Source organism: Haemorhous mexicanus, chromosome 4 (genome assembly GCF_027477595.1).
Source record: "Haemorhous mexicanus isolate bHaeMex1 chromosome 4, bHaeMex1.pri, whole genome shotgun sequence".
Taxonomy (NCBI): Eukaryota; Metazoa; Chordata; class Aves; order Passeriformes; family Fringillidae; genus Haemorhous; species Haemorhous mexicanus.
Genome location: NC_082344.1, coordinates 59,270,932 through 59,291,491, shown reverse-complemented (window position 1 = coordinate 59,291,491; position 20,560 = coordinate 59,270,932). Strand labels below are relative to the sequence as shown.

Below are 20,560 nucleotides of genomic sequence, written 5' to 3'. Positions count from 1 at the left end.
GGATTTGTATGTGGATTTGACCACGGCATTCAGTTCTGAAGTAAAAAGTTATCTTGGAAAAATTACTTGCTCTGCCCTTAAATTCCATTTTTCCCAATTTCTTTTCAGTTTGGCAGGTTGTCAGACAGTTATAAGTATGCTCAAACCAGAATTTGATTACTACCAGATACGTAATTTCACTGTATGAGGAAAAATATTTGAGCTCTTAATGATGGACAGAGAGGCTTGGTGTGCCATTCATGGTTTTAACTGAGGGTCATTTACCTGGAAACAGCCAATTCAAGCACTTATTGCCTTTTTGGTCTTCTGGTCTCCTTGTCCATGATTAAGTATTTTCTATATCCTAGATGCTTCAACTTATTCTAAAATTCTGGGTTTGATGATTAGTTATTTGGTCAAGTTCAGAACCTGCAGCTGCGCAAATCAGAAGAGATAATAAATAATAATTTTCTTTTACATCTTTACTAAATTTTTCCTAAATTGTTGCTTTTAGGGAGCTCCACACTTTCTTAAATGTATTTCAAGGTTATAGGTGTTCTCAGGCACTTAAACAACTAGAATTACCATCACAATTAAGCAACAAGGTATGGCAGCTGCAGTCTCTGCTTTGGAGGTGAAAGCAGAGTGGAGGGCAGTCTCTAACTTATTAATAAACAAGTGCCAGTGCCATTGCTTCTTTCTCCACCAGGGACAAATCACCTAAGTGTTTTGCTGGTTCTCCTTTCCTAAGTTTTTAAGGGACTGTTTCATCTTGTCTGTCTGGAGCAGGTCCAGGTCTACAAATGGAAAATACATCTATTATATTCTAATATTTGTGTTGAGATAGCTTTCCTATAGGCCAGCTGATTTAACTCCTACTGTAGTGAGAAATGGGCTGTTTACTATGAGTGAGGAAATGGAACTGCAGCCTTTCACTTGCCCCTCTTTCCTGCAATGTCTGCTCTGTAAACCAATGCTTGCTGGTTTGTACTCCCTCAACTTTCTCAATTTTCCAAAATAAGACCTATACTTTAGACATCCTGAACATGCAGTGGTTAATTGGTCAGAATTGCAAATACCTGCAGTGCTGGGTATTATACAGATTTTAAACCTGCTGTTTGAAACAACCTGCTGTTTGAAACAACCTGTTGTTGTTTTCAAAGCTGTTTCTTGCAAAGGCTGTTTTATCCAGAGCTATCTCTCTTAAAATTTTCTTTTTATGAAGGAGGAAGCTGCAGCTCTTCCCTGAGAAATCAGTGGGTGGGGAGCTGGTGCTGCTGACCCAAAACTGTGCCTTTTGATCAATGGCCCAGGAATGAAGATACTTGGGGCCAATTCTATGCCAGCTTGTACCTGAACAGGTCTGGTCAAGGCACAGTACCTGCAAACTTCACAGGGGGTATTATTCACTCACTTGGACTCACTCTTTCCATACTAGGAAATAGGCTGAGGTGCTGTATTGTATGACTTTCCTTTCCTTGTAGGAAATGTGATGCTGCTAGTTTCTTTAATATTCAGAGAAACATATGGATGGTGCTAAAAATAGTAATGAATAATCATGACTTTAAATCCAAAGAAAACAAAGAGAGTGCCTGGGAACCCTGAGTATGTAAGTCTTCTTATTTGGCTGGTGTTTGCCTGGCCTTTTTATTTGGTCTATCTTTTTTGAAATCAAATAAAACTTTGATAGATAGGGTTTCAGCTAAGCTGACTCTATCTGGAAGGCTAACAAGCTTTCCAAACAAAACAATTCTTTTAATGAGATCATAAAGCTGTCTCCTCAGGAATGAAGCAAGGTTAGATGTTCAAGGCTTAGTGTGCAGAATCTGACATTTTCAGAGGCCAGAAAAACCTGAGGGTTCTCAGCTTTTGTCTTTATCTGTGGTTCAGTGACATCTCAGCTGGAGGCACTTGGTCATTCTGATACTGCAAAGTAGAAGTAGAGCTGATGTGAAAAATTATATTCTGACATTATATTCATTTTTTAAAATATTCTTTTCCCATTGTGTGAAATGGGGGGAATCCATTAATACCACTCTTCTGCTGGAGCTGTATTTCAGCTGATACAGCTGTGCTGTAACTATGAGGTTATTAATTGGGCTATAACTATGAGGTTATTAGCACAGAGGAGAAGACACAAGAACAAAACAAGTTGCTCTTAGCAAAGCCCTCCAGGCATGAGCATTATAAATGATGGTGAAAATTTACTACCTGTGTTTGGTGAAAATCTTAACAAGTGAACAGCAGAGCATAGAGGCACAGAAAAGGAGAGAGATGCTTCTGCAGGAGTTTTGTGCTGAAGTACAAGTGTATGGAGCCCACATTACAGTATTTAACATGATCAATGCCCCAGAGGTTAAGCCTCTTGTCAGCTACTTATGAGCATCCTCTGTTGCTCTGGAAATTGCACAGCTGCCAGGTGTAACTCTGGAGCCCTGCTGCCCGTGCTGCAGAGGTCTGGAGATCTGTCTCTCCCTGCCTGCAGTCCCACCCCTGCCTATTCTCTTATAAGGCTAGCTTCTATTTTTAATTGCTAGCTTTTTAAAATGGAACTATTTTGTATTATTGTATATTTTTGTTATTATACTGTTTTATTATGTATTTTAATTATATTCAGAGACATGAAGACTGTTGGTGACCAACCACATTAGCAGCTAAGAGAAGAAGGGACACGGAAGAAGTACCCTGAAATGTGCTGTTGTGGTTCCTCATGTGTGCCTGTAACTTGTCTGATCTGGGCAGAAGATGAGTGTTTGTCATAGCAAAATGAAGCCTTTAGTAATGTCAGAAACAGTCTCATTAGATGTCTGTGGAATTTGGGCTTCTAAGTCACAGCGGATGGGCCTGCAGCAGACACTGAGCGATGGCACAGGAGAGACTTGAACAGTGCCAACTCAAACTCCTCTGTTCATAAACAGTGCCTTCGCACAGAGCTGTGTTTGGAGCCAAAATCAAGGCAGTTGCAGCACAGAAACGCTGCACCCCATCATGTAGTAGTTCAGACATCACCTGGTAGTTCAGACACTGCTTAGCACTGGTGTGGTGGCATCACCAACCACTCTGAATTTGTGCTCCCTCAGAGGTATCCGTGCTCTGTTCCAGCAGTTCGTGGAGACCAATGTAAGCAAGTGAGGAGCCTGAGACATGCTGCTGTTCAGAAGTTGGTAAAAGTATCTATTTAAAGACTTAATGTTACTTCTGGAATAAAGAAATCTGCTGTAGAAGGCAAGTTGAATTTTGAGAGTAGTTAAAATAAACATCAAAGAATTTTGCAACATACATAGATCCAGAGCAACAGGTACAGCTCCTTAAAAGCTGATGCAACCTCTTTCAGATTCTTTTAGAAATACCAGAAATGAACTACAGAAAATTCAACCTAGAAACCTGAGCTAGTGCAAACAGTGAAACTGGACTACCCTTGACATTGACACAGGAGCCTGTTATGCCTTTTTGTTTTTTTAACCTAAAAAGTTCTGCTACTGCAGAAAGATGAACACAGTGGAGTTAGAACAGAAACTCATATTTTCGGGTGTCTTTATTTTAAATCTAGTCTTCCTCTCACTTCCCTGAGCTGAGGAGGTATTGGTTAGGTTTGCCTTGGGTTTGTATCTTAACTGTACAGAACTGTAATTCTCTGATTAAAAGGGAAACATTATTTTGAAAAGTAACATCTAATTTTTCCTTTTTTTTTTCTTCTCTTGCAATCATGGGAAGCTGGCTTGTAACCTCCCCATTCCTTGCATGCTGTTTGTCATCAGAGGCAAAGCTGAGGTTTCTGTAGCATGCACAATCAACAGTCAGACACAGATGAAATCTCCCGAGTATTTAGCCTATTTAAATATCCCACGACATTTTTTTCCTGAACTGTGTAAATGAAAAGTCAACATCCAATATTTCTTCACCCAGCTGAAAGCTGCCGATGTTTGCCAAGCACTCTGCATCATCCTGGCTGAAGCCTCCAAGAGAAATCAATGTGGTTCAACGCCCTAATGTGGCCCCAGTGCAGGGGCACCTGGAGAGCACTGCTGCTGCAGGATGGGGTTGTGTCCAGACTAATTACAGTGTCCCCTCTGCAGCTCCCCTGGGAGATGCTGCTGCACTGTTTCAGTTCCGGAGCTGGTTTGGCAGTAGATTAAAAAACCTAAATATTGACTGCACTGAACATGTAAATATACCTTAGACCTCTGTGAAGGTCATTTGTAGACACTGAGCTCAGATTGTGGTCTAGCCTGCACCCTAACTGGAAGCATGGCATGTGTTTCCACCCCCCCCCCCCCCTTTTCTTCTTTTTGGGGGATCATCTCCTAACCATCATAGTGCTTTTCTTTTCCTGTGTTCTGGCCTTTCCCCACTGCCTTTGCTCAGGAAGCCCCATCTTGCCAAGAAGGCTCACCACTGCTGTGTCTGAACTCATTGAGTCCTTAGCCTAATCCAGTGGACAGGAAAGATACTTATCACTGCCTTCTGGGAGCTCAAGATACCAGAGTTCTTGTCCTGACATAACCCATCTGTCAGCAGGGGTCACAGGGTACTGGTTAAGTTCAGAAAATGAGTTTGGGGAAAGAATTCAAATAAGCACTTTTGTGTGCTGCCTCTTCAATTAGCAGAGAAAAAAAGGGCTGTAGGAGTACTGTGGTATGTGGATACCTTCTGAACACCTTCTGGAAAAGCCGGTCTCTCCGTTGATTGTGAAGGACTAGAAACCAAAAACAAAGGTTTTACAGGGAAGCTGTATTTTTCTAAAGAGGGAAAGTTAAGATCAGCGCTAGAAACACAATGTACTTTCTTGTTGGTGTATCACTACAAATACCAGCTTTTAATAATGCCATTAAATTCTATAGATGTTTGAGTTGTTTGATGATACCCATCACAGCTGTAAGTACTTTTTACCTTTTCTTGGCATTTGCTTGTTGTTGCAAGCAGTCATTGCTAGATCTAATCAAGTTTAAACATCTAAATCATAAAAATGTAAGAGCAGTAGTCTCAAGGAAAGGGAATTTTAATGTAAACTAATGCTCAAAGAAGGTGTAATTGTCATGTGGCTTTGCTTTTATATCTGAAATATATGGCAAGCAACAGCATGAGGGAGGTGTTTCCACAGGATCATCTCTCAAAAGTGTTGTCCTCAAATTACTCCTGTGAGTCAGTAAAAGAGACATGTTTAAGGAAATTATCAAAACTGGAAATGGCCTTGTACATCTGTTTATTTTGGGCTATTTAAAAGCACAGTAAGCTTTGCATTTAACTACATTCTTCACATGGTACTGTAATTGTTGGCTATACCCATAATTTTTTTCCTTTCTTCCTTGCCTTCTTTGAACTTCTAACTTTTAAACTTTCATTTATTATGACCTTTATTTTGTTTCCCTGTAAATGCTTGGGTTAAAAAACAAAAATTAAAATCTTTGCTGTGAATTGCTATTATTAGGATGCAGAATTTTACACATGGGTCCTCAGTATCCTCCAAGAGTGACACACATCTGATATGGGCAACCATTTTCTGACCACAGGGTTAATAAACAAATATATTTCTAGTTTATTATGTTTCTTTTTAGTCTTACTGACCAGGCAATTGGTATTTGGTGTCAAACATAAAATTTCTATATGCTGTTACTATTGAAATTTTTGGTCACTTCTCATTGTATGAAGGGCAACAGGGTTAGCTAAATGAGGGGCATCTTCAGGTCACTGACAGATGGCTGCCTCTGCTCCAAAGTCAGTTCTACTCACAGTTGCTTGGGTTATCAACTCCTAATCTTCTCAAGGGAAAATTATCTCAAGTAGCTCTTGTCCCCAGTAGCTGCTCCTCCAGTGACCCCGTCCATAAGTGTTTGCATGGACAGCTGTGGTTAGAAGAGAATGTACAATCAAGCCTTACTGGGAGGTACTCATGACCTAAACTTTCTGCGCTCACATCCCACAAATCTCGCCTCTTTTTTGAACAGCATTTTTCCATCCAAGAACCTTTCTTTCTGAAGTTTTATTGCTATAAAACGTATGAATCACAGAAAGTTGTGATGAATCAGCATTCTCTAATAAGTTGAAGATCCCAAACACCTTCCTCCACCTCTAACCTCCTTTCCTGACTCCGTGGGTTTTAGGGAATAACTCAGAGAGGCAGCTTGAGTGATGTTCTCTCATTTCTCTTGAAGTACTCAAATGACAAACCCCTGAATATATGGCCAATAAGACACTGAATTACTATGTTCTTCCATGAAGCTGTGATGACCATCTTGATGTACCTAATTTCCATTCCAATTTCCTGATTACCCTTATGTACACTATTGCTGAATACAAGTCCATGTTTACTGTGCAGGCCTTCTACAAAAGATAAGTAAGAAATTACACAAGATGTTTTGAATCAAATGTAAAAATCCCAAAGATAATTGTCAGGGCTTAAAGGTAGAGGGTTTTAGAGTTGTTTCCTCCTCAGAATTTCTGAGAGCTGACACACTGCTTTTCCTACCCAGTGATTTCTGTGTGGGACAAGGATCAAATTGTGCTGGCAAGCCTGGCCAGGTTTCCACAAAAGGTAAGAGGACTTTCCTATAAGCCTTTTCACCTTCTGGTTTTATATTCCAGGTCTATGGAGTGGTTCCTCCTCCTTGGAGGGGGAAAGGCCACTGCCCTGGCTTTTGCATTTCAGGGTGGGGGTAGAAGACCCGTGGCTGCAGGCTTAGCAGCCACCCTGAGCTGGCTCTGCTTGCTGTGACTTTGGCTGGGAGCAGTGTCCTGGTGTGAGCATGCACCTTCCAGAGGTGTGACTGTGTGACTTGGCACAAGATGAAGGCTGCACCAGGTGAAGGCTACGCCAGCTGCTCTGTGTGACACACTTCAATAACATTTCTCAGCTGTCAGGTAGGAAAGTATTATTTACTGCAATAATTAAAAGTCAACCCCATTTTGCTTCTCAGGCATTTTTTCTAGGGAAACTCTGGTTTTTATGCACTTGCATTGAGTGAATACTGATGAGTTCCACGCTGCACATGCAATCCCAAATACAGTGTGCTCTTACGTGCCGTTGTGTGACGTAATGACAGCTGAGGTGATGACATGCTCTGTAAGGCAGTTCTTACCTTTGAGACCTACTGAAAGGGGATTTAAGAATGGATTTTTCTATAAAGTATTACTGTGTTCAAAAGCCTAGAACCTCAAAAGGCTCATGACTGTAAAAGAGCAAATCCTCCATACAAGCCTTTTCTGTCTGTGAAAATGATAGTTGTGTATTTTGTCTTTAAATAGCAGATTGTTTGTCTTTGCTTGTACCCCTAGGCAGAGAAGATCTACTCCCTGATGTGCTTTGGGTAATTTGATTTGTTAAACATGCCTCAAATGGTCTCTTCATTTCTTTACCACTAAAAGAAATGCAGGGATGAGGGTATCTGTGTCCTGTTGATCACCAGGTTAATCTTTGAAGGTGCATCTTTGAAGGGAAACAGAAAAAAAGGGGGAAAAACACAAGGAAGCAATGAGGGCCAGGAGTGTGGGAATATATAGACCATATCTAGAATGGCTATAGTGCACTGGGGAGGCTGGTCATTTGGGAAAAGAAATTCTGTAATAAAGATCAGAGGGAATGTGGGCCAGATGGCTTAAATGGCTGCCAGCCCAGGAGGGAGATAACGAGACTGGAAATAGCAAGTGTAGCATGTTATCCATGAAAGAAGGGAGAAAATGGTGACCAAAACAATGCAGGTATGTTGTAGTGTTCAAAGCCTCAGAAAAACAAATTGAGACAAAAATTGTGAACATATGGAGGTTGACAAAACAGAAAGTTTGGTGCAGGTGGGATGTGTTAACCTACTAATGTTTTGAATAAAAACATCTGTTGTCTAGTCCTGCTGAATTCCTTATCTGTGTTCCTGTGAAACTGAATATATTCTCAGAAAAAAGTAATACCTAAATCTGGAGAAGTATTAGTGTGAGAAGTGTGATGCTGGTGAAGAGGCCTCTGACAGACATGTATCAGTCACTTGGTATTGGTCCTGAGTATTATGCCAAAAAAACACATGACAACTGCAATACTGGAAATCAGTCGTATATATATACAAAATGAGTGGATGGCAAGAGTATTAGCAGTCAACCATTGTTTGGTTTAGGCAGAGAAAGGAGAACAGTTTAGAAGGAGAGAAGTAGGGAAAGTAGCAGGGAGAGTAGTTTATCTAGCTATTTCTGCCTCTCTGCCTTCTGTAGTGTGGAAGGAGACATCTTCCAGTGCTAGAAACTCTGTTGTAGCACTAATGCCACATTTTAACTCCTTGAATCCCAGGCCAAGACTAAAATTCTTTTAGTGAAGCTTGTTTTACCTGATGGGGTTAATATTGTGGCAGAAATGGCTTTAGTATCCAGACTGTTCTGGGATATTCTGTTCTACTTTAGAACAGAAAAAATGAAGATAAGATAGAGGTTATCTCACAAAACACATCTTGCAATTCCTGCAAGCCAAAGCCCACAAAAAACCCTGTGCATTTTCTTATCTGTGAAGAATTTACTGTATCACCAGGATCTGTGGACTAGACTAAGCATGTGCAAGTTACACCCTGAACCTCCAGGCCTGTGAGCTTTCATTCCTACTGGCAAGTTGTAAACCTTTGAGGAGGATGAGAGCTGCATATCTCACCCTGCTCATCAGAGCTGGAGCACGTTTCTGTGTGGCAGCAGATCACAGCACAGCTGGATTTGCCACTGGCTGGGGGTGAGGACCAGCTCCTACACTAAGAGCAGAGAGCACCTCAGCCTTTTTCTCCTCCACCCCTCTACAAGCCTGTCCTTGCAGAGCACAGTTTGCACACGTGTGCTTGCAGACACAGCTCTCTGTCAGAAGTGCAGTTTTGGGGCTTGTGCTGTGCCCCAAAACTGCTGTGCCATTGCCCAGCTCTGCCAGCTCCTCCTCATCCCCGAGCTGTGAACCCCAGTTTGTTCCCCAAGGATGGTGTCCCTTGGTGGGTGCTGGCACATTGTGCTGGGGCAGCTGCATGGAGTGAGCAGCAGTGATGTCCTGGGCTGCTTCTGCATCCTTTGGAGCAGCAGCCACCTCTGCACCTGGAGCACTGTGAGTCCCAGGGCTGCTCCCACCCACAATGAATTCCCTTCTCTTGGCAGTGCCAGGACCTGCAGCTGCTGTGCTCAGGCTGCCCTGGGAGGGGGTGAGGCATGGGCAGGAGGAGAAAGGGGTTTGATGGTGGAGTTCTCTGCACTGAAGGTGCTCTGGGGGGTCCAGTTCAAAGCAAAGCATCCCAGCAAGAACTGTGGCTAGAGCAGGAAGGTTTCCACCATTACCTAGAAGCTTGTGTATACCCAAATATTGTTTCAAATTGTGTTAGCAGGAGCTGAGGTGCTGCAGGCAGCCTGACCTGAAGGCCAAGGGGCCCCTGGGAGTCAGAGGAAACTGTTCCACTGGTGGAGATGATATGATGCTGTCACCTGACTGAAAGGTGGCACATTTTAAAGAATTCAGTAGGAAATTTGTCAGTCACCTCAAACTGGCTACTCCAATGTGCCTGTGCTTACTGGCCTGGATGAAGATGCCACCAAACCACTTCTTTTTAGAAAGTAGTTAAAGGACAGAAAATTCTCAGAAATGGTTTTTCAAATGGGCATATCCCTGTCTTCACTTTCAAAGAAAAATCTGAAGCTCAGGACCACCTGAAACAGGAAACTTTAAAACAAGGATTGCAGAGATGTGCCAGTATCTGGGTATGGCACCTGTCTCAGGCTGCATTATCTTGTCCTTCACCAGAAGTTGCTCTTAACCATTTATAGCTATTTTAATCTTGTATATTCAACATGCATCTTACATCTTCAATAGATTGATTCCCTTTAATGTGAAATGCACTGTGCAAAAATCAGGTATTATTATACTGTTATTAGGCATAATTAGCTGTATGTATTTTGTTCAGAGGTTACACAAAATGTGCTGGAAACTGTTCTATATGCCTCCTGAACAGATCATGCTGGCTTTGCATTAATGCCATTTTATGGTCTGCTTTAACTTTCAAAATGCAAGACCAGTAGCTGAATCTGCCACATAGTAAATATGACACCATTCAGAAACAATGGGACAAAGAAAAACAGTCAGTGACTTTCCAGAGGAAATATCAGTAAGTCAGTAAAAGGCAAACAGTAGCATGGTTGATATTACAAATAAATGGGTTGTAAAAGCTATTTCTCCTTCTTTGTGCTACCCTTTGCTGTCATGGTTTGCTGTGTTAATCTCTGTAATATCCAGCTACAGAAGAGCACTTGCAGCTTTGCAGGCAAGTGCATGACGTATCTCACACGTGAAAGACACACTGCAGCTGGAAACAACACTTATGGGAACTGCTTCTGTGTCTAAAAGGGGAGCTGGACAGAGCCTTGTGCCCTTGTTTGCTGGGTGCAATCATACTGTGAACCCTATCAGAAACCTTGGCAGTGTGCTGTGTTCCCGTTCTCCAATTTTCCAGAGCTTGTATTTCATGAGACCATTTATTCACTCCTGAGAAACAGCCATGAGTTTCCCAAGGCACCACATCTAGAAACTGATGCTCAGGTGCTGCCAGGACCCTGTTGTGCACCTGCTGGAGTGTGTGCTCCTCATCCTTGAGGGAGCACAGCCATGTCCATGTCCCTGAGAGCCGGTGGGCAGCTCTGTCCCATCTGCACCCCCACCACTGCTTGTCTCTGCACACTGAGGTTCCCAGTGGGTGCCTCAGACAGGCTTTCATTCCAGGCACAGCGTTCCCTGTTGCCCTTTATGCACCTGGGCTGAAAAAGGATCCTGGTTGTTATTCCTGCTGCTAAGTTTCAGCAAAAAGAACAGCCGCAAGCATGGAACAATTGCATCTGATCAAGGGCTTCAGACTGTGGAAAAGTCACACATAATAATTATTCTGAACTGTCTGCCTTGACCATCTCTGAATATCACAAGCTCTATACTTCATACTTTTTTATTTTATTCAAGAGTATAAAGAACCAAAGTCACCTAATAATGAAAGACTGCGCTCTGTGGCATACGGCGTGTGCCAAGCCTTGCTGTGACTGACAGGGGTGAAGGCTGGTAGGTCAAATCTTATTTCCTGGAACCAGGAACAGTTTACAAGACCTGTGGAGACAGAGATGATTAAAAAATAGCAGACCAATCCAAGCATGGTGTGAGGATCAAGGACAGCACGTAAGGTATTGTAAATGGGCTATACATTATTTATATAAATTAGCATAAAGTTACAGTTTTACAACTCTGAAAGTCTTGAGTTACATATCAGCTGTAACAAAAGCACCTCTTTAAATCTTAATATATGCAAAATGACACTTGTTACCTTCAGGTTAAAAAAAAAGTTCTTCCAGTACAATTAAGAAGCAATTCTTGTCTTCTCGCTGAACTAATTTATGCTTGTTACTTAAACAAAGAAACACTTAATTTAAAAGTAATGGAAGTCATAGGTTTGCAATAGTATGATTTTTATTGAAAGTGCAGAAACTTCAATGAAAACGCACTAAATTATTATTAAGACTGTGTTTCTGGTAACTGATAGAGATACTTTGCAAGACTTAAAAACAAGAAGTTAATTAGGTCACATTATGCCAGAAAATTACAGCTTATCAATAAGTGTAATATTTGGGCCTAAGTTTGAAGAGGTTTTACAGAACAGCCAAACTATATAGCCAGTGATTTTAATTTTAATTTTTTAGATGTAATTTTTTAAAGAGATAAAATTATATTTTCCTGAGCAGAGGAATTGTTTATAATGCTTTTAAAAGCTAACATGATCCACTCTTTAAAGAAAAAAAGGTCTTTGCTGTAGTATTTCCTCTTTGCATTTGAGCAACCAGCCAAAGCTGAGATCTGTTTCCTTTAGGAAAAACAGCTAGTGATGTATTCAGATATCCTTGAAGTATCACTTTGTATTTCCAAGAAATGTTCAAATTCCTCTTTCATTAATTCAGCTTAAGAACATGACAGAGAATATTTTGTTGGGAGATTTTGCTGGCATTTTTCTGCCATCACTGAACCCAAAGATTTGGATATTTATTTAATATCTTTGAGTTCTGCTTAGTGTACTCAGCAGGAAAAGCTGTTATAGATTCCAGGCCTTGTAAAAGGAGGGAGAAGGATTTTTCATAAGCAGAGTGACAGAGCAAGGAGCAATGCTTTGAACTGAAGCAGGGCAGGTCAACATTAGATGTTCAGAAGAAATTCTTTTCCATGAGGGTGGTGAGGCACTGGACCAGGTTGCCCAGAGAAGCTGTGGATGCCTCATCCCTGGAGGTGTTCAAGGTCAGGTTGGATGGGGCTTTGAGAAACCTGGTCTAATGAAATGTGTCCCTGCCCAGGGCAGAGAGGTGGGCATTAGGCAGTCTAAGGTCCCTTCCAACTCAAGCCATTCTATGATTCTATGACTTTTCATATAAAGAGACACAATGCAATAAAAGCCCACCACTTTCTGTCATTTAAGGGAAGCAAACAGCAAAATCCGTGCACAAGAGGAAATGCTTCCTGTCTTGGGTTCCTCTTCAGGTTTGCCTTGTGTCTATTACAGCCTTCCTTTGTAAAAGCAAGTATTGGTCTTGTTACTCCCTTAATTACCCCTTATAAAGCTAAAAATATTTGTGTAAAAGGATGAACTGTAAACAATTAAAAAGCAGCTACTGGCTGCATGCCTTGGTCAATAGAATGCCTTACACACACACATTTACACTTCTGAGTCAATAGGAAGTGTAATTGTGTGTGAATGGGAGATTTAATCTTTCCAAAGTCTATAAGAAGCTATGTCTTCTTATTCTAGTGAAGTCACTCATTGCATGTATCTTGAAGATGGGCACCTGAAGTCTATAGAAAGTCCTGGGGATAGTATTTAAGGAAAAAAAGCCCTGCATTTCTTCATGTGTGACTTAAGGCTGAGACTTATATCCAATTTACACTGCAAGGAGAGTGGGAATGGTTCTTGCACCATGTACAAGAACCATCTTGTCATGTTTTCAAGAATAAAATCCTCCAAAAGAACCCACAGTTTCAGTGGCTGACAGCAGGACTGGATTGCAACTGTTTTTATGGCACAGGCATCACAGAGAGATGATGCTGTTAAAGAAGGAGACAAATTTTCTGATGTTTGGCACACTCCTAATTGCAAGATCTCTCAACTATGCAGCAAGACTAGTTTGCCTAATGCAGTAAGAAAATTACTGCAGTGCTCACACAGGAGAGGGCTGTCCTCACACATGGCTTGACTAGAATTCCTTTCCTGGTTATCCTGGCAGGAATGGAATGGAATGGAATGGAATGGAATGGAATGGAATGGAATGGAATGGAATGGAATAGAATAGAATAGAATAGAATAGAATAGAATAGAATAGAATAGAATAGAATAGAATAGAATAGACTCAGTTGGAAGAGACCTACAATTTTCATCTAGTCCAACTGCCTGACCAATTCAGGGCTGACCAAAAGTTAAAGCATGTTGTTTATGGCATTGTCCACAAGTCTCTTAAATGCTGACATGCCTGGGGCATTGACCACCTCTCTAGGAAGTCTGATCTGGGGTTTGACCTCCCTTTTGTTAAAGAAATGCCTCCTAATGTCTGGTCTAAACCTTTCCTGGTGCAGCTTTGAACCATTCCCATGAGTCCTGTCCCTGGAGAATGGAGGAGAAGGGATGGGCTCTCTCTTTACTTCCCCTCCTCAGGAAGCTACAGAGAGCAATAAAGTCACTCCTTAGCCTCCTTTTCTCCTACATGGACAAACTCAGAGCCCTCAGCAGCTCCTCACAGGGCATTCCTTCCAGCCTTTCACCATCTTTGTTGCCCTTCTCCAGATCCATTCAAAGACCTTTTTATTAGATGATAATCATGGGTAATTGCTTATAAACTATACATTAAGGAAAGTTACTGTGTTTGATATTTATTGAATACCAGATAGTTTGATTTTGCTGTTAATTTTGCAGATCTGGTTTAATGACTTGTTCAGAATTAGGGAGTTGGAGAATTAGTTGTATGGCAACTAATTTCAAAGAGAAGAAATTTATTCCCTCACCTTATGGCATCTAGGTAAGTCACCTAGAGCTGTCCAAAAGCTGTTTCATGAATAAAGGCTCAGAAAGGAGATATTGTCCAACATTTTGCAACATAAGTACAGAACAGTGTCCTTCATGAAATAGGTTGTAATTTTTCACCTGGAGTTCGATGTGCTTCGTACTTTATTTGGAATATACATTTTTGTACAGAATTAGTGTATATGGCCTTTGAATGAGTAGTGTGCTCTTGAGAGACTATTTATTTTGTCAAAAATCCTCATTTTATGCCTCCCTCAAATCTGCCTTTGTGGCAGAATTAATCTGGGGAGAAGATAATAAGTGTGGGTGTGGAACTGCCCTGTAGGCAGCCCGCGGAGGCCGGAGGCTGCACGGCGCAGGCGCACAGCTGGGAAAGGTGAGATGGAGCCCCTGTCTCTGCAGCCATGCTCAGCTGGCTGATAGTAATTATACTGGCTTGTCCTGCTACAGCAACACCATGCCCAGTGTCAGCCAAGAGTTAATAAATCATGTAGGAGGGAAAAAATGGATTTCTTAAAATTAAACATGTATTTAAACTGTCTGGGAATAATAAAGGAGCCAACATCGCTTACTTTCCCAAAGCACTTGAATCTGTAAATTAAGGTTTGCCTAAGAGTGTGAATATTATTATTTATTTAAGAGCTCTCACATTTCCTTTCACTTCCCTTCCTCTTCCCTGTCACTTGTTTGTTGGGAAGGTGCTACTTGCATTCATGTGTGACCAAAGTGGGAGGCAACCAGAGGCTGTGGAATATAAGATTGGTTGAGAGAGTGAACTGGAGTGGGGAAAGAGGGCTGTGGTGTCGGGGTAAGGTTAGGGGAGAGACTATAAAAAGTGTAAGGAAAGGTTAGCAGGAGGGCAATAATATTGGGTTTCTTTTGTGATTAAAAATTTCTGATGCCAAAGCATCACCAGGTCTTTGTTTTGGAGATTATTTTTTAATGAATTACCTTAACCTTTAGTTAAACCTTTTAGTTATACACTCCAGACAAGAAGCGAAAGTTTAAAACAGCTATGGTCAGCAAAGTTTAAAAATTTATCTGGGATTTAGTAGTAAAAGCAAATTACATGATCCAAATTTTTAGCATTCTTGCTGAAATCAAGTGCAGGCTACTGGTGGCACTATTTTTTCATGGCCTGTTTTAGCCTGTGCCTTGTTTCCTCTGGCCATGCCTCCCCTGGGAGAGAGTCAGAAGTGGTGGGCTTCTGGGCTGAGCAGAACTGCCCCTGCCCTGAAGCCTTCCCCCCCAGTGCCTGGACTGCAGCCTCCAGATGAGCAGTCCCTTACATGCCAGCAAATGTCGAGAACAGTGCATCTTGTAGCAAAACATCAACTAAATAGGACGGTAAAACAAGATACTTCAGGAACAATAAAAATAACTGTAATAAGCTACTTTAATGGAAACATAGCTATCATGGAAAATGTCAACAAAATATCTCCCTTAACTCATGTCCGAGGATGCATTTATACGGACAAAAAAATTTGAGACATGGTGGTAATAAGAATGAACTCATTCTATGCTGAAGGAACTGCTCAGTTGTTGTAAGACCAAGAGATTTTCTTTTTCCTTTCAAACACTTCAATCTGTCTAAAATTGTTTGACTTATAATTGCTTCATAAAAACTATTTCCCTGGTGTTGAAATATTTCTTTTCCTTTGTATGTCTCAAAGCCCTTCCTGTAGTTTTCTCTTCGTGACTCCTTTGGTCCACATTTTATTTCCCCCTTCCGTTCCTGGCATTGGTTCTGTTGAATGCTGTCTCTTTATGACTTTATTCATTACTCAGTTCTGGAAGTATGTTAACTACTGTAACTCCATTAATTTTTTTTGCATATAATTTGTGTTAGATGGAATGCACAGTATAATAATAGAGAACCCTGTGATAGGATCCAGTTTCTTTATACATGAAATTAGGGGTTTTCTTATTCCTGTCAAAGTAGACTTAGGAGCTTTTCTTTACTATTCCCAACTATAGCAGAAATATTGGGAAATAAAAGTTCTGAGTATATATTGCAGTAATAGGCAGAAGAGTGCAGGGTAGCTAAAAGCCAATGATTTCCCTCAAAGTCAAATTTACCCTTCTTAATGGAAAATGAATTAATTAGTGAACAACAGAGTTTGTAGCACTTACCCTCTGTTACAAAATCAAAGCATCCTATATAATGTCAGGGTCAAAGTCTGCTACAAATATTGTTTCCAAATAAACACCCAGCTGGGTACCACTATGGAAGTTCACACTCAAAATACACATCTTACTGGGTGTTTTCATTAATAAGGTTCACTGCTGAAATGTTTATAGGAAGAATACCTTTCAGACAATAGGTAAAGCCAGGACTTAAATTTTTCCAGGTAACTACACAAAGAAGGAAAATCTTTTTCAGCTGAATGGGTGTAAGTCCTTAACCAAATAACTCTTCTGGCTATAATTCCTATTGAAATCAGCGCTGGCCTCTCTCTTTTATGATCAGGGCTTTGTGTTTTACATATCTGGAAGAGGGATTTACACTAATGTTGTTCCCAAATGTAGACAACTAGATTTGGTCAAGGTTTCTGAACAGGAGAAAATAGACACTTCTGTTTCCAAATGATGGAAACAATACCCGTTCTCTTCAGTAAAGAGCCAAATCGCTGTTTTCTAGATTCCCACCCTTTTGAATGTACAATGTTTAGGTGTGGATTCTTTGGATTTGTGGAATATTAAAAATTAAACTAAAATGTAAGAGAGAGAGAGAGTTTTTCTCCTGGTGTTAGCTGAGCCATGCTCATGCTTGCTGTCTTTTGAAGCTGCGTCTACTTAAAGAGCAAACCTCATCACGTTAGTATTACTGTTAGTGAATATGTATTTTGGACTGCACTGACACACCTTTGCAGGATAAATGGCCATTTCTTTTACTTCCTTGTAATTATTTTTGTTTTAGTTGTGAATTAGGTGCACTTGGTTTACTGTACTAGGGCTTGGGTCCTTAAGGTGGGTGGGGTTGACACTTGCACAGCAGGTACCCCTTTTGTGGGGGAGATCCGTGAAGGAGCTTGTAACACAGATGTTATGTGGACATGTTTCTTTTCTGTGTCATAACTTCTTGCAACATATAACAGTGACTGGACAGAGTTCACCTCTCACAGAATTGGCACATGCTAGGAATTTTTTCTGATTCTGTGTTTAAGACATTTTCTGTGTTTGCACTTCCTGCTAAATGCTAGACTTTCACAGGTATTATTCCAAATAGCTGCAGAGCAATCCAGCACCCTTGTTAGAGGCAACCAGGACCCTGTAAATTTGCTGGCTTGCTTTACTTTATTAAGTGTTTCCTATCCAATATTTTTTTTTTAATTAGTTCAGTTGTTTCAAAGTAAGCCCTAAAGTGGGAAGATAGTGCCTCACACTTCCCGAGCAGCAGCAGCATCTTTTGAGTGTGTGCCAGACAAGCACTCTGAACTATCACTCTGACTGCCCTGGTGTTCTGGGAAGAACATTGGCTTCTTCTCCTCTGATTCTGAATGAAGGGAAGGCTTCTGGAACAAATAACACCCACCTTCATCCCTTGTGACAAACTTGTTATGAAGGCTCTTTCAGAGTGACTCTGCAGAAGATTCACCCTGGACTTCCAAAGACAGACTGTAGACTGTCTGCCTTTGTGCAAATGACAGTTTTTTCTTTCCTAAAGTTTTTTTTTTTTTTTTTAACTACAATAGGTCTGATATAGAATTTTTGTCTTTCTAAACTGTTAACTTGGTCAGCCCTTAGCAAAGTGTTTAGCAAATGGAATTAGCAATGTTGGAATAAAAACAGTGCAGAGGACATGACCACATTCTGGGTGAGCCATGGCAGGGCACTTGGGTACTTGAAATGTGCACATCTTATACCTTCCCACTCAGAACAGCTGGGTTTCACAGCCAGTGACTCAGAAGAGAATAAGCCATAACTCAAAGAAATACAGGCATTCCCAATTAAAAGATTCACCTGATTTCCTGCATGTTGGGCATGACTTAAAATGTACTATTTTTAGATGTTATGTTAAAGTACATTTCTCTTGAGGAAACTGAGCCTGTGAACCACCAAGGAGACCTTGGATCCTTTTTCCATTACTTCTTTCCACTTCTGCACAGCTCTCCACTTCACAGAAGAGAAATTGGTTTCCTTTTCATCCTTTCCCCCTCAGTGCAAACTGCGAGTGGGGAGGGTGAGGCAGGGCTGGTGCTTCCATCCTTGGGCTACACCATCAGCCCTGCCCAGTACAGTGTGGGCACTGGGGTCGACCCCAGCAGAGCCACTTGCAGGCAGGGGAGGTGCTCAGTGGTTCTGCTGCCAGGATGTGATGCTGCACGCGGGGCTGCAGAGGCTCTCCTGGCCACAGCTTATTAAACATTTCTGACGCCGACTCAGGAGAAGGGGAAGTTGTGACTCACCGCTCCAAAGGCTGGGCATCTCCAGGGGACTGGAAGGTGCAAAAAGCAAGAGTTTTACTTTACTGAGTTACTAAGTCACTAAGCTGCTGGGAGAAGCGACAGCATACAAGCAGACAAAGCAGATCTGCTGCTTAGATGGCTAGTTTACAGCATATTTTCTCAGTGTAAGTTGCCTACTGAAACAGAAAAAAAATCAAATATAATGAAGCTGCAGTGCCTAATGCAGCCCCCCCCATCCATCTCCCTGTGGAGATGATCAGCACTAGAACAGACAGCAATGCTGGTGGCTGCTTTGTCTAATCTATGGTACCACACTGTTTTATTGAATAACCTATCTCTTTATCATCTATTTGTCTTCATCTCTAGCGTTCTGAATGTGATTATCAAAGGTGTCCTTACACCTTTAAATCTACTTTGGAAGTAGAGCCACAGCCACAATGCTAATGAGCTTGCCTTAATTGTAAACATTGAGCACTGATAAGAATGAAACTCCATCCTCTGTTCTAAGGAGTTCTTACGTGTTTCCTACTTACACCGTTTTTATCTGATTCTCCTTCACTTCTGTTCCTAGGCAGATTAATAGGCACCTGAACAGACAAATAACAGTACTACATCTCCTTCACACTCTTTTGACAGACTTTTGAGGCTGCAAAATATTTTTGGAAAATTATTATTGGAAAAAAGATTCCTGAATGATCAGGCGGACGGCAATTTTTCAGGCTGGAACAATTAGTTCTCCAGCACTCACATGAACACATTTGTAACTTCTACTTAAATGCTGATGGGACGTTTTTTAGAATGTGATAAGTGTGAAATAACGCATAGTTTTATCAGAGTTGGTTGCTGCCCACTCCTGCGAAAAAAGTTTTATTGTGATCATTAAGTTGCAGGTAGGCAGTGCCTCTGGACTGTAAAATAGGAATGTTAGTGTGCAGTGATGAAAGCAAACTTTGCTCAACACCTGTCTATATATATTGCAGGTTTCAGTGGCTGCCCAGTTGATCCGTTCACTCTATTGTCTCGGAATTAAGTCGTGGTAAGTAAAAGCAGCTAAGACTGAGTTTTCTTTTCTTCTCTTTGGAACTTTTTTAGCTTGCAAATCTAAAGCTCTGCTTTTGCAGTTCAAGAAATGGCAAGAGAGAGGTAATGCGGGGTTCTGGAGTGGCATGTGAAATGTCATCCTCTTGTTAACATTTTTACCTTGTTTTCCTTTAACTGTATCTATATTTTAAGGAAGTGATAAAAACCATAGTTCTGAAAATAAACTGTGCTTTTTTTTCTGCAATTAGCTAGGTTTATGCTTATTAAATATTATAAAGAAATAAACTATTTTGTTAGCAGCTGCCAAAAAAACCACCACCCCTGAAAAATATGCCTAAATCAAGAGAAAATATTTTTTTAACTATTATTTGAAAAGAAATGAGATTTTAAGTCATAGTAATCAGTAGTATTGGATACTGGAAAATGTCTAGGATATGATTAATGAAACATTGGAAGGAAATAGGGTCAGTTCATGTGTTAGCATAGATCTGTAAGGGCTGTGTGCCTCACCACGGCCGTGTCAGGCTGTTCTCGATGGAAACATTTTCTTATGCTAATTTGGTTTGATACACGGAGGTAAAAGGAATACATTAGACTCTGATGTCGTTTGCTCAACTAATGTGGCAGTAGGCAGAAATCAACTGGTTTCTCAGTAACTTTTATTATCAGCTCTTCCATTAGATCAGTAAGTCTTTTTAATGTCTTTTTCTTTCTTTATTCTTTACTGTGTATTTTGTCTATGGGATGGGGTAGATCTGTACTATTTCTTTGTTGGTGGAGTTATTAATTTTCTTGGCATTTTATTCTGAAAAAGTAATTGTTTTATTTAAATACCTGCTAGGCATTTCAAGCAGTTCACTGGTATTTCCTGGCTCTGGCTCCTCGGGGGCAGTCTCCAGTGCTTTGCTTGGTTGTGAATTCAAAAATTAATCTTTGGGATTTATCTTCTCCCTGCACATACCTAGATATTAGTTCTCTTTTCTAGTTTGTTTTGTGTGTTTTTTTAGTTTTGCTATGTGTTAGATTCAGGCTTGTGAGCAATGAGTCTCACAGACCTGTAAGAATAAAACTGAGCCCAGTGTTTTTGTAGCTTTTGCATATCTC

The 20,560-nt window shown here is 40.9% G+C and overlaps 1 protein-coding gene and 1 long non-coding RNA gene across 5 annotated transcripts in view; one reads left to right on the top strand and one right to left on the bottom strand.

Moving 5' to 3' along the window:
• Positions 1 to 1,188: 1,188 nt before the first annotated feature.
• LOC132326611 (uncharacterized) overlaps positions 1,189 to 20,560 on the bottom strand; it is a 22,207-nt gene continuing 2,835 nt past the window's right edge. The window contains exons 2-3 of one of the 2 annotated variants that reach the window (XR_009486278.1): positions 10,943 to 11,062; positions 1,189 to 5,822 (exon numbers count right to left, since the gene is read on the bottom strand). This is a non-coding gene — a long non-coding RNA (uncharacterized LOC132326611). Of the gene's footprint in view, positions 5,823 to 10,891; positions 11,063 to 20,560 lie in introns of those variants that run through there. The other variant, XR_009486277.1, reaches the window with a different exon arrangement.
• The window catches only part of SLC34A2 (solute carrier family 34 member 2), a 21,154-nt gene continuing 19,508 nt past the window's right edge, over positions 18,915 to 20,560 (top strand). For 2 of the 3 annotated variants that reach the window (XM_059845055.1, XM_059845054.1), the window contains exons 1-2: positions 18,915 to 19,305; positions 19,396 to 19,451. The gene's annotated coding sequence lies outside the window, so the exon portion shown is untranslated. Of the gene's footprint in view, positions 19,306 to 19,395; positions 19,452 to 19,962; positions 20,142 to 20,560 lie in introns of those variants that run through there. The other variant, XM_059845056.1, reaches the window with a different exon arrangement.